The sequence below is a fragment of the Lissotriton helveticus genome, chromosome 3_1 (genome assembly GCF_964261635.1).
Source record: "Lissotriton helveticus chromosome 3_1, aLisHel1.1, whole genome shotgun sequence".
In the NCBI taxonomy this organism is placed as follows: domain Eukaryota; kingdom Metazoa; phylum Chordata; class Amphibia; order Caudata; family Salamandridae; genus Lissotriton; species Lissotriton helveticus.
In genome coordinates, this window is record NC_136061.1 from 501,228,948 (window position 1) to 501,239,125 (window position 10,178).

General features: G+C 43.4%; 1 protein-coding gene across 1 annotated transcript in view; it reads right to left on the minus strand.

The window, feature by feature from the left end:
- Positions 1-9,856, minus strand: part of LOC144823261 (signal transducer and activator of transcription 4-like) — a 754,354-nt gene extending 744,498 nt beyond the window's left edge. The window contains exon 1 of the mRNA XM_078681615.1: positions 9,746-9,856. The gene's annotated coding sequence lies outside the window, so the exon portion shown is untranslated. The remainder of the gene's footprint in view (positions 1-9,745) is intronic.
- Between the last annotated feature and the right edge of the window lie 322 nt (positions 9,857-10,178).

The following is a 10,178-nucleotide window of genomic DNA, read 5'->3' on the forward strand; positions in this document are numbered from 1 at the left end:
TGCAGACGATTTCAAAATTGTTGTCCAATCTCTTGTACTTTCCAGACTTGGTTATGGTAACGCCACCCTTGCCGGCACCCCTAAAGTCCACCTTACCCCGATCAAATCTGTCCTCAACCTGGCTGCTAGACTCATCTCTGATTGTAAACGTTTCGATCACATTTCTCCTATCCTCAAAGACCTTAACTGGCTCCAAATTGAAGGTAGATCCACCTTCAAGTTGGCATGTATTACTCACAATGCCCTTCACCAGAACACCCCCTCTTACCTCTCTAACAAACTACAAAAAGCTGGGTGCTCCAGGTCCTTGAGAAGCATCAACGCCCTCGTCCTCATCCCCCCGAGACTCAATTGAACAAAGACACAATCACGTGCATTCTCTGGTAATGCCCCTACGATTTGGAACTCGCTCCCCAAAGATCTTCGCTGCAACCCCTCCTACCCTCTCTTCAAAAAAAGACTCAAGGTGCTTCTTCAAAATAAATATTGGGGCACCTAATAGTCCCTATTCTGATTCAGTCCTCATTTCATCCTCCTCAACCCACCCCGTCTCTCTTCTTTTCATACTACCTTCCCTCCTTCTCACACTACCCTTTTCTCTCCTATCTTTCTATCCACCCTCATCCCCCTAACTACCCCTAATTTACTCCCTTTCCTCAATCTCCTCTTTTACCTGATATGTTTGTTCACATGCCAGTTTTTATTCACTCTGTAACTGTGCTCTATTTTTTTCTAGATGTTTATTTGTTCTTATGTTTATTATGTGTATTAGATATGTATTCTTCTTATCTGTCTGTAAAGCGCTCTGATACTCCTGGGTCCAGTAGCGCTATATAAAACCTTTTAAATAAATAAAAATAAAGATTGAGGCGAAGATTTTATAATCCGCATTTATGAGCGAAATGGGCTGGTATGACCCACAACTCGCTGGATTTTTATCAGGTTTCAAGATCAAAATGACTGTATCATCATTCCAAGACTTGTGGGGCCTTATGCCCTCTGCTAGTATCATGTTGAATAATTGTGTCAGCACCGGGATTATCGCCTCACCCAAAGATCTATGTAGCTCGGCTGGTAACCCATCTGGGCCCACAGCTTTACCTTTCTTACAGGCACCTAAAGCCTTCTTTACTTTCTCTTGAGTGATATCTTGTTCTAAGTCTTCCTGTTGTTTAGGACTCATAGATGTCAATGTAGTCCTATCCAACCAGTCTTTGACTTTAGGTCTGTCCTCTACACAATCTTCTTGGTAAATATCCTGACAATACTATAAAAAAGGCCTCACCAATTTCTTCAACAGAGGATAGAACAACTACCCTGTCCCCAGCTGTGATTTCCTTAAACTGATTACGAAGCCGGAATCCTTTGGCCTTCCATGCCGATAGTTTTCCTGCCCCTTCCCCATACTCAAAATGGGCGATCTTACTTGCCTCCCATCGACGCAAAAGCCTTGATTGAAGGATATTCTCTAACTGCTCCCTTAGTCTCTTAAGTTTGCCCAGGTCTTCTTGCTGACTTCCGAGAACAGTCTGCCTATTCAGTTCTGCCTCCTCTGACAACATTTCCGCCTCCAGAGATGCGATCTCTCCCCTCCACTTTTTTTTCCTATAAATCGACCTGCTAGTAATAATACCCCTTAGAAAGGCTTTGAGGGAGTCCCAGACCATGGTGATGGTTGCTGTGCCCAAATTAGTCCTCAAGAACAATTCGGTCTCTTGGGATAGGAAGGCTATCTCTTACTCTTTGAGAAGCAGCGTTCAGTCGAAAGACCAAGTTCCGGGCTCCCGAGCCTGAACCCAATCGAGATCTAATCCTGAATGGTCCGACAAATGGACGACAGGTAAATTATATCTTTAACCTTGCCCCTTAGGCTGTGGCCAACCGAGATATAATCAATTCTTGATTTGTGTCTGTACTTAAAATTTCGATATGATACCCACTTTGGGCTATCATGGTCTAAAGATACACCCTAGATCTTGGGGGGATGTATGTCATTACATCGCATACTAATACCATGCTTGCCATTACAACGCGGGTATTACTACGGAATGTCAATGACATCGCATTCCATCACATCGCATACTTTTACCACGAGTATGCCTTTACCACGGATGCCATTACAATGCAAAGGCATACGTGGTAAAGCTATACTCGTGGTAAAAGTATGCAAGGTAAGTGACAACCCTACCCCTACACCTACACAACACACTACTCCCACCCCTACACTACCCCTAACCCAAAAACACTACCACACTACCCACACTACTCCCTCCCCTACACTACCCTAAACCCTACAACACTACTACGCTACCCACACTACTCCCACCCCTTCACTACCCCAACCCAAAAACACTACCACACTACTCCCACCCCTACACTACCCTAAACCCTAAAACACCACTACGCTACCCACACTACTCCGACCCCTACGCTACCCTAAACCCTACAACACTACTACGCTACCCACACTACTCCCACCCATACACTACCCTAAACCCTAAAACACTACTACGCTACGCACACTACTCCCACCCCTACACTACCCCAACCCAAAAACACTACCACACACTACACTACCCACACTACTCCCACCTCAACACTACCCTAAACCCTAAAACACTACTACCCTACCCACACTACTCCCACCCCTACACTACCCTAAACCCTAAAACACTACTACGCTACCCACACTACTCCCACCCCTACACTACCCTAAACCCTAAAACACTACTATGCTACCCACACTACTCCCACCCCTACACTACCCCAACCCAAAAACACTACCACACTATTACACTACCCACACTACTCCCACCCCTACACTACCCTAAACCCTAAAACACTACTACGCTACCCACACTTCTCCCACCCATACACTACCCTAAACCCTAAAACACTACTACGCTACCCACACTACTCCCAACCCTACACTACCCTAAACCCTAAAACACTACTACGCTACCCACACTACTCCCACCCCTACACTACCCTGATACACTACAATAAACAAACACTACAACACTACACTACCCTAAAACCTAAATCACTACACTACATAAACATTACACTACCCTCCCTAATACACTGCACTAAACAAACACGACAACACCACAACACACACTAAAACGTTTTAAAAAAAACACTACATTTAAACTAGCCTAAACCCAACGAAAGTAACCCCCACCCCATGCACAAACCCCTTACCTCTCTCCTCTTCAGCGTCGCCGTCCTCCTTCCTGCTTGCTTCACGTCGTTGTGAGGAAACAGCCTAAGTTTCCTCACAACGACGTGGACAGCCGCCCCCGCCGCCGCCATTACACATTACATCGCATGCGTTGTAAAAGCGCATGCGATGTAATGGTATGCGTGGTTTTACCACGTGTTGTAACATCTCATGCGTTGTAATGCATCCGATGTAAAAGAAACGCGTGGTAAAACCTGTGTTATAATGGTTGTTCCCCTCTTGGGGGAACGATGGCTCTACTGCTCACAGATTTATCAAGTTTAGGTTTGAGAACAATGTTAAAATCTATGGCCATAATAACCGGTTCTGGGAAATCTAACAAGTGCGAAAAAATATTTTTAAGAAATGAAGGGTCCTCTTGATTCTGGCCATAATAGCCAACCAAAGTAAGAAGAATGTCCATTAAAGTAACCTTTAATATTACCCATCTGCCACATGGGTCTTCCATATGCTGTAGAATCTGGGCATTAGCTTGATTTTTAAAGAGAATCAAGACCCCCTCTAATATTAGTCGTCTGATTAGTACAAATAAAGGAGTCAACCCATTTCTGATTTTCGAGATTTTTTTTTGGCCTCTTCCTTAAAAAGATGTGTCGCCTGGATGACAATGACCTGAGAAAGAGTCTCTTAAATATTGCAAAATTCTGGCTCTTCTAGACCTTACGCGCAGACCAGTGACATTCCAGGACAATATCTGGAGTAATTTCATGGTGGCTTAAGTCTGAAGTTCCAAGCCTGTTCTAAGCCAGGGAACAACCAACGCCTAACCCCTCAAAATCCCCTGCAGCTATCTGGGTTAGATCTGATATGTTTGTGGCAAATGAGTAATTTATATATTTTATACCCCGTGCTCCCCGACCCCCCACCCACTCCTCTCACCCCCCTTAGAGAACTCTTTCCCCATTTGTCTGGACCGGTGTTGTCCAGGTGTTGCACCCTGGAGCTGCCCCATCCATCCCATTCTAACCGTGTGTAGTGTTCAAGCAAAACAGAATTTAACCTCTACCAGAGAATAGGTACATTCTAAAAAGAGTCTAGTGAATAAGTGAACCAATCAAATTTGAAGTCATCCTTTCTTCTTGCTTCACATTTCAAATTATGCAAGATCAAAGGAAAAAGGAATCTAATAGTAAGAAGACACGCCCCCCCTCAATCTAACCTGAAAGAAAAGAAGAGAGAGCTACTATTAGGGGACCTTCTTTCCGATGGTGTTTGATGGTGTCAAACAACTTGTCCACCTCCTAAACTGATCTTATATTGTGCATTGTATTGTTATGCATAACTTTCAGGAAGGCAGGGAATTTCAGCTGTGCCACTGCGCAAACTTTCTTGAAATTGTCCATCTTCCTACCTAGTTCCCACTGTCTTTCGAGGGTTACTCTGGCAAGATCTGAAAGGATTTCGAAGGAGAAATCTCTGACCCTTAACGTTTTAACCTTTAAAGCCAAGTTGAGGTTTTTCTCCTTCAATGAGTAAGTAAGAAAATTATTTAGGATTTTTCTTGGCTTTGTTCGGTTTGGGTTCCTTCGGAATGGGTCTCTATGGGCTCTCAGTATGTCGTTTCCTAGGGTCTCCTCTGACTCATCAAGCTACAATGCTTCTTTAAGCAGTGAAATGATATAGACTTTAAGATCAGACCCTTCGCTCCCTTCCGGTATGCTCATAAGACGGAGATTATTTCTGCGGGAGTTGTTCTCCAACGCCTCCATTCTGTCACGGAGAGCGACTTCCTCCCTTTTAAGTGTCTGGATCTGAGCCTCTGCCACCCCGAAATAGTTTTTTAGTTCTTCATCCGATTTCTCTGGGGACTTGTCCTGGTGTTTAGGAGGCCCACATTCCTCTCTAGAGACTCACAACACTCCCTGATCTCGCCTTACTCTCAGGGGGTTACTTTTATTCCTCCCAGACTTTATGCTCCTACCTTTGACCTGGTAGGTTTGGAATGCTGTGCAGTTTATGGAAGTTGCTTCGTTTATTGAGCCTTCATAAACATGATTTTTATCCTGCTCCTCAGCTAGTTGCTTATTCGCCTTTCCGTTACCTTTAGACCTCACCAGACCCAAGCCGGCCCTTTGCTTCTTACTTTTCTTATTTCTTCCCTTATAACCACCTCTGGGGCACCAAAAACCTCTGGGAATGCTCTCACCTGTTGTAGTGTGCCAACCTGTGAATTTTGAACTCCCAAAAGCTGTTGCGCCTTCTGCAGTTTCTCCAATTCTACCTCTAAAAGTAGCCTCCCCGCTGCCAAACACGCCAGAGGAGTCAAAATGGCAGGAGAAACGATGTCCTTGGACACCGGATTAGGCACTTCCTCAAGCCGGTTAATCACGTTGAAAAACTGGCTGATGCTACTTTGAAATTACTTTGAAATTAAAAACTGGCTGATGCTGCCATTGCCTCCGTTGACCCGGAGGAGCGGGTCCTTCTTAGCTCCAGGGGGGCATCGCTCCAGCGTGGCGGCCAGGAAGAATAAAGAGCACCGGGGGGGCCCACACACGTCCCCAGCTGACACAAAAAACAGCGCAGAGCCTCAAGAGACCTCAGAAAACACTCTGGTAGTTCAACGAGTTCAACAAACAAGAACCACCAGGTAGGGTGGCATAACGCTGTGAGACGGGAGAGAGTTGCTCCGGGTACATGCGGCTGCTCATGTAGCAGACGCCATGTTCTTCCCCCCCAAAAAAAGAATAAGGTTTTATGTAAAGAATCTAAATATCAGTACTAGGTAGCCGAATAATTGAAAAAATCAAAAGTAGAAAACAAAAGATAAAAAATAAGAGCTTTATTCACAAAGCTACTATCAGTGATCAATGTTGGTGTACAGCTAAAAATGCCTCATTTACACATTTCAGAAAATAATTTTTTGCAGGTGTAAATTGTATTTACTACTAGAGATTTATCCACCAAAAGTATGGAAACATCTGCAATAGTAATTCCCATGCAAGGTGTGGCACAAGGATGTTTTAAGTCCTGATATGCCTTCTAAGTTTGTGACCATCAATAAACAGGTAAGTTTGCAACATTCACTAATTAAAATCCGACCCTTTCTCACCCTGGTGAAAGAAAAAACATATCCAGGATCACCCCCATATTTTCTGGGGTAGTAGGTGAAGGTCTTTCTTTTACATTGTCTGAAATTCTACACTATGTAAAAGGCCCACAGGAAATGTCACATGAAAGTCAAGGTAGCATGGAAACCTTCAGCAGGTGCAGTTCTCCAGATATAGCACTAGGAACATTTGTGACCTCCCAAAAATAGTATAGCGGCACCCATAAGTAGGCCTATTAATTCCGAAGGAGGCGATAACATAGGGTGACCAGACATGGTTTTCCCCGGACGGTCCCGGTTTATGGAGCAGTGTCCCAGTGTCCCAACTCTGTGCTACAAATTAAAGAAATGTCCTGGTTTTTGCGTAGTGTCCGTGTTAAGCAGATAAATGTTCCGGTTTTTAAATAGTGTCTTGGTGCGCCTGCTTTACCTCTCTCAGCCTGAGACAGGTCTCTATTGGGCTCTCCATTTTTGCCCTCACAGAAAAAAAAAAGCTTACTGATGCAGCAGTACCACACTTCACTGCTTTCAAAGAGACCCGTTATAGTTCTTTCACAGTCTCTTCTTTTCAGAGCTGAGGCATTTTCAATGTTATGTACAGCGAAGCCAAAGTTGTTGCTTATTTCTCTTATGTAGCTAACAACCATTGACAAAGCCAATAGTCCAGACTTGTTCTAGGTGTGATGTTACTCGTTATATTATTTATCTGGATATAATGACAGAAGCAGCACATTTTTCGGGCCGGATGCTATGCTAAGTACAGATTTTTTTAGCTTATGTGTTTTAAGCCACGTCCTTAATTACAACGGCCACGGCCATAGAGAGACTCCCCCCCCACCCATTTTTACATCCCACTTAAAGCCACGGGTACTTCTGTCAGTCTTCCTTCTATGTCTATGACACCTATCCCGGTATTTTGTTTTGAGAATCTGATCATCCCAGATAACAGCTGTTACTGACCCCATGGGAATTAGAAGTTTTTACTTTCAGGCAGAGATTTTGGACGCTGAAAATAACTGAAGTTTCTGTGTAAAAGCCTGTGGAAAATTAAACATTAATGGGGAAAAAACGGATGGAGGGTTCCCAGTCAAATATAATGGGGGGGGGGTCAGCTATATACATGATATAGAGTGGAACCAACGTCAGTTGATGTCTAATAGTAAAATATCAGGAAAAATGTATATCTCCTCGTATGCTGAGCCCAGGTAAGGCTGAGCCAAATGTAAACTGCATTACTTCATTCAATACTTTATGTTTGGATGCTCTAGTTCAACCTTAAAGAAGTGAGAATTGCACTCCTATCTCCTGCATCAGAGATAACTGTTATGTGATGAGCTGGAAAGGTTCTTGAAAGCATTACCTGAAGTAAAATCATAAAAATCCGTCCTGTAAGGACAATTTTACTCAAGTTATTTACATCAAACCATTATTATTCTCATTCATTCTAAACGATGTTATGGATAGCACACTTAGGTTTTTGGAGAATCCCAGATTTTACTTGCTGATGTCACACGAGTTCCATCAGTTTGTGTGTTATGAGCAGTCTCACTGAGGGGTGGTTGAAAACGAGGAGCAACCTTACTGCCCTCTACCAAAACCAAATGCTTGAAGAGTATGTAAAGGAATCTGGGTTGCCTATACATGTCCTATTATCATGAGTGTGCATGTTTTCCCGGTAGATTGCATACTGTAAGCAATGTAAATGGGTGGTTCTCCGAAGAGTGGCTTTCACACACTGAAAATACATTGTATAAACAAAATCCGGTACTAATCGACAGCTCTGAATTTGGCCCCAAATAGATTCGGTGTGTGGCAGCAGATTCAAAGGGGGGGCAAGCTATCCAAAGCTATGACTTAAGAAGACTTGTAGCTTATAGTAGTATACACAAGGAAGAAGACAAGGGTCCAATAACCATAGACGCCTCTCAGATACTACAATATATTATGTAGGATGGAGTTAATAGCAGAAATCGGAACAGTGGATGAAATTGACAGTGAACTGCCCTATCAAGAGGAGTCTAAGAGAATCATTTTAACCTAGCCAGTCTGGCCTCCAAAATGCTCTGAGGCAAAAGTCATACAACCACAACAGTTCTTAGCATTGATTTAGAACCATTCACATTTTTAGGTCTGGCGTTAGCTAAACCCTTTTGATTTTACTAAATTGATATGTATTATATACTTAATTATAGTGGCTTTCAGCCAGTCCTCTTCATTCATTGGTCTGTTATTGTGCCATTTACATTTTTCTTACACCCACTTCAACATACAGCATGGGACAATGGGTCAGTCCACTTCAGCCACTGGGTAACTTCACTTGAGGGACAATATTGTGCTCTTTAACCAAGAGAATATTAACACACAAAGTAGTTCCTACATGTGGCAGAGACAATTATAGCAATGTGTGCATTGACACCAAAAATATTTTTGCTTTTAGACGGTTTTTTTTTTTCGAGTGATAAGGGCCCAGCAGCTTCCCTAACAATAAAGTTTTGCAAAAACCATGACAAAACAAACATCAGAATGACAAAAGGCTAGCAGCCAACGCTAGAAGTATTGGCTTTGCCAGTGCTTGCTCACTTTTGCCAATTGGTTCACAAGGCTAAACCAGTCTCAGGAAATCTTTTACTTGAATAGCTTGGCTCGCCTAATTTATCACAGGGCAGACTAAATGGCACTTCAGAGAGTTTCTTTAGATGAAAAATGCTTCTAGATAAATGCATGTTTCGGATCCGTCGGGTAGTGCTGATATGAAATAAAGAAATGGACAACTTCTAATATAGAAGGTGCTTTAAGAGACGATTGAAAAGAGAGGATATTGTGAACTGTGTTGATTTTACTTTACTGTGTTTTGGGACCATTGCTTAAGGAGAAAGACATTTATATAACTATGTCTGAGCAAACAGATAACAGTCCTGATTGTTCGGGGTTTAGTAACTGCTCAGCACTAGAGAGCAGCGTCAGTATTGGGACTGACTCAACTCACCACGGGAGGAGCTTCGTTTCCTAAGTGTTTTAAGAAACTCTATTTGATAACCAGGTCAGTTTGCGCACTCTCTCAGCCAAAGCACTTTATAGACCAGAGCACAATGGGTTAAAACCAGGCAGTGAAAAATCAGCCCATTCTCAGGGTCAAGTCACTTTGAAAGTGTCATGATGCGCAGCCTTTGAAGGTGGCATGCGTTACCGCAGCATATTTCCGGGTCTAATCTGCAAGCAGATTTACAGCAGAACTAAACCACGTCTGAAATATCTGAATGAAACAATTAGCCTGATAGAGCCGATAACGCAGCCAGAAGTGAAACGATTTGTAGCAAAAGAAATCAGGGCACAGCCTCGCAGACTGAAACGTTCCCTCTATCTCATTCCATCTATTTTGAGATGCTTGCCTTGCCGCGCTGCAACTGCAATGGTCCACGAATAACATACAACTTTAAAAGTAATAAACGTACCTGCTGATTTGCTGCACAAAATGTGTGTGCTGAAATCGCTGTTGGCAATCAGCTAAGATTTAACCCTGCTTGCGCCCTGGCTTCATTCCCTCCGCGGCTCTGGTCTAATGCAGTCATTAGCTCGGTGCATGTGTAGATGTTTACACCCACTCATTCCTTTCCGATACGTAGGCAAGAGGAAATACATACGATCCTCTCTCTACTGACATCACTGCAGCCTACAGACCTCGCACGCTCTGCGGCACCTGCTGGCCAGGTTCTCTCAGGTGGGAGAGGCTAATGTAAGCGCTGACAATGCCAGCAGGTTTGTTTCTTGTGTGGTCCACGCAGACACAATATTACTATTATTATCAGGACTGGCCATTAACAGTAATGAAGTATGTAATTACTAGAAGCGCTTTGATAGAGGGTAGGTTACAAAGCGGACCCAGGC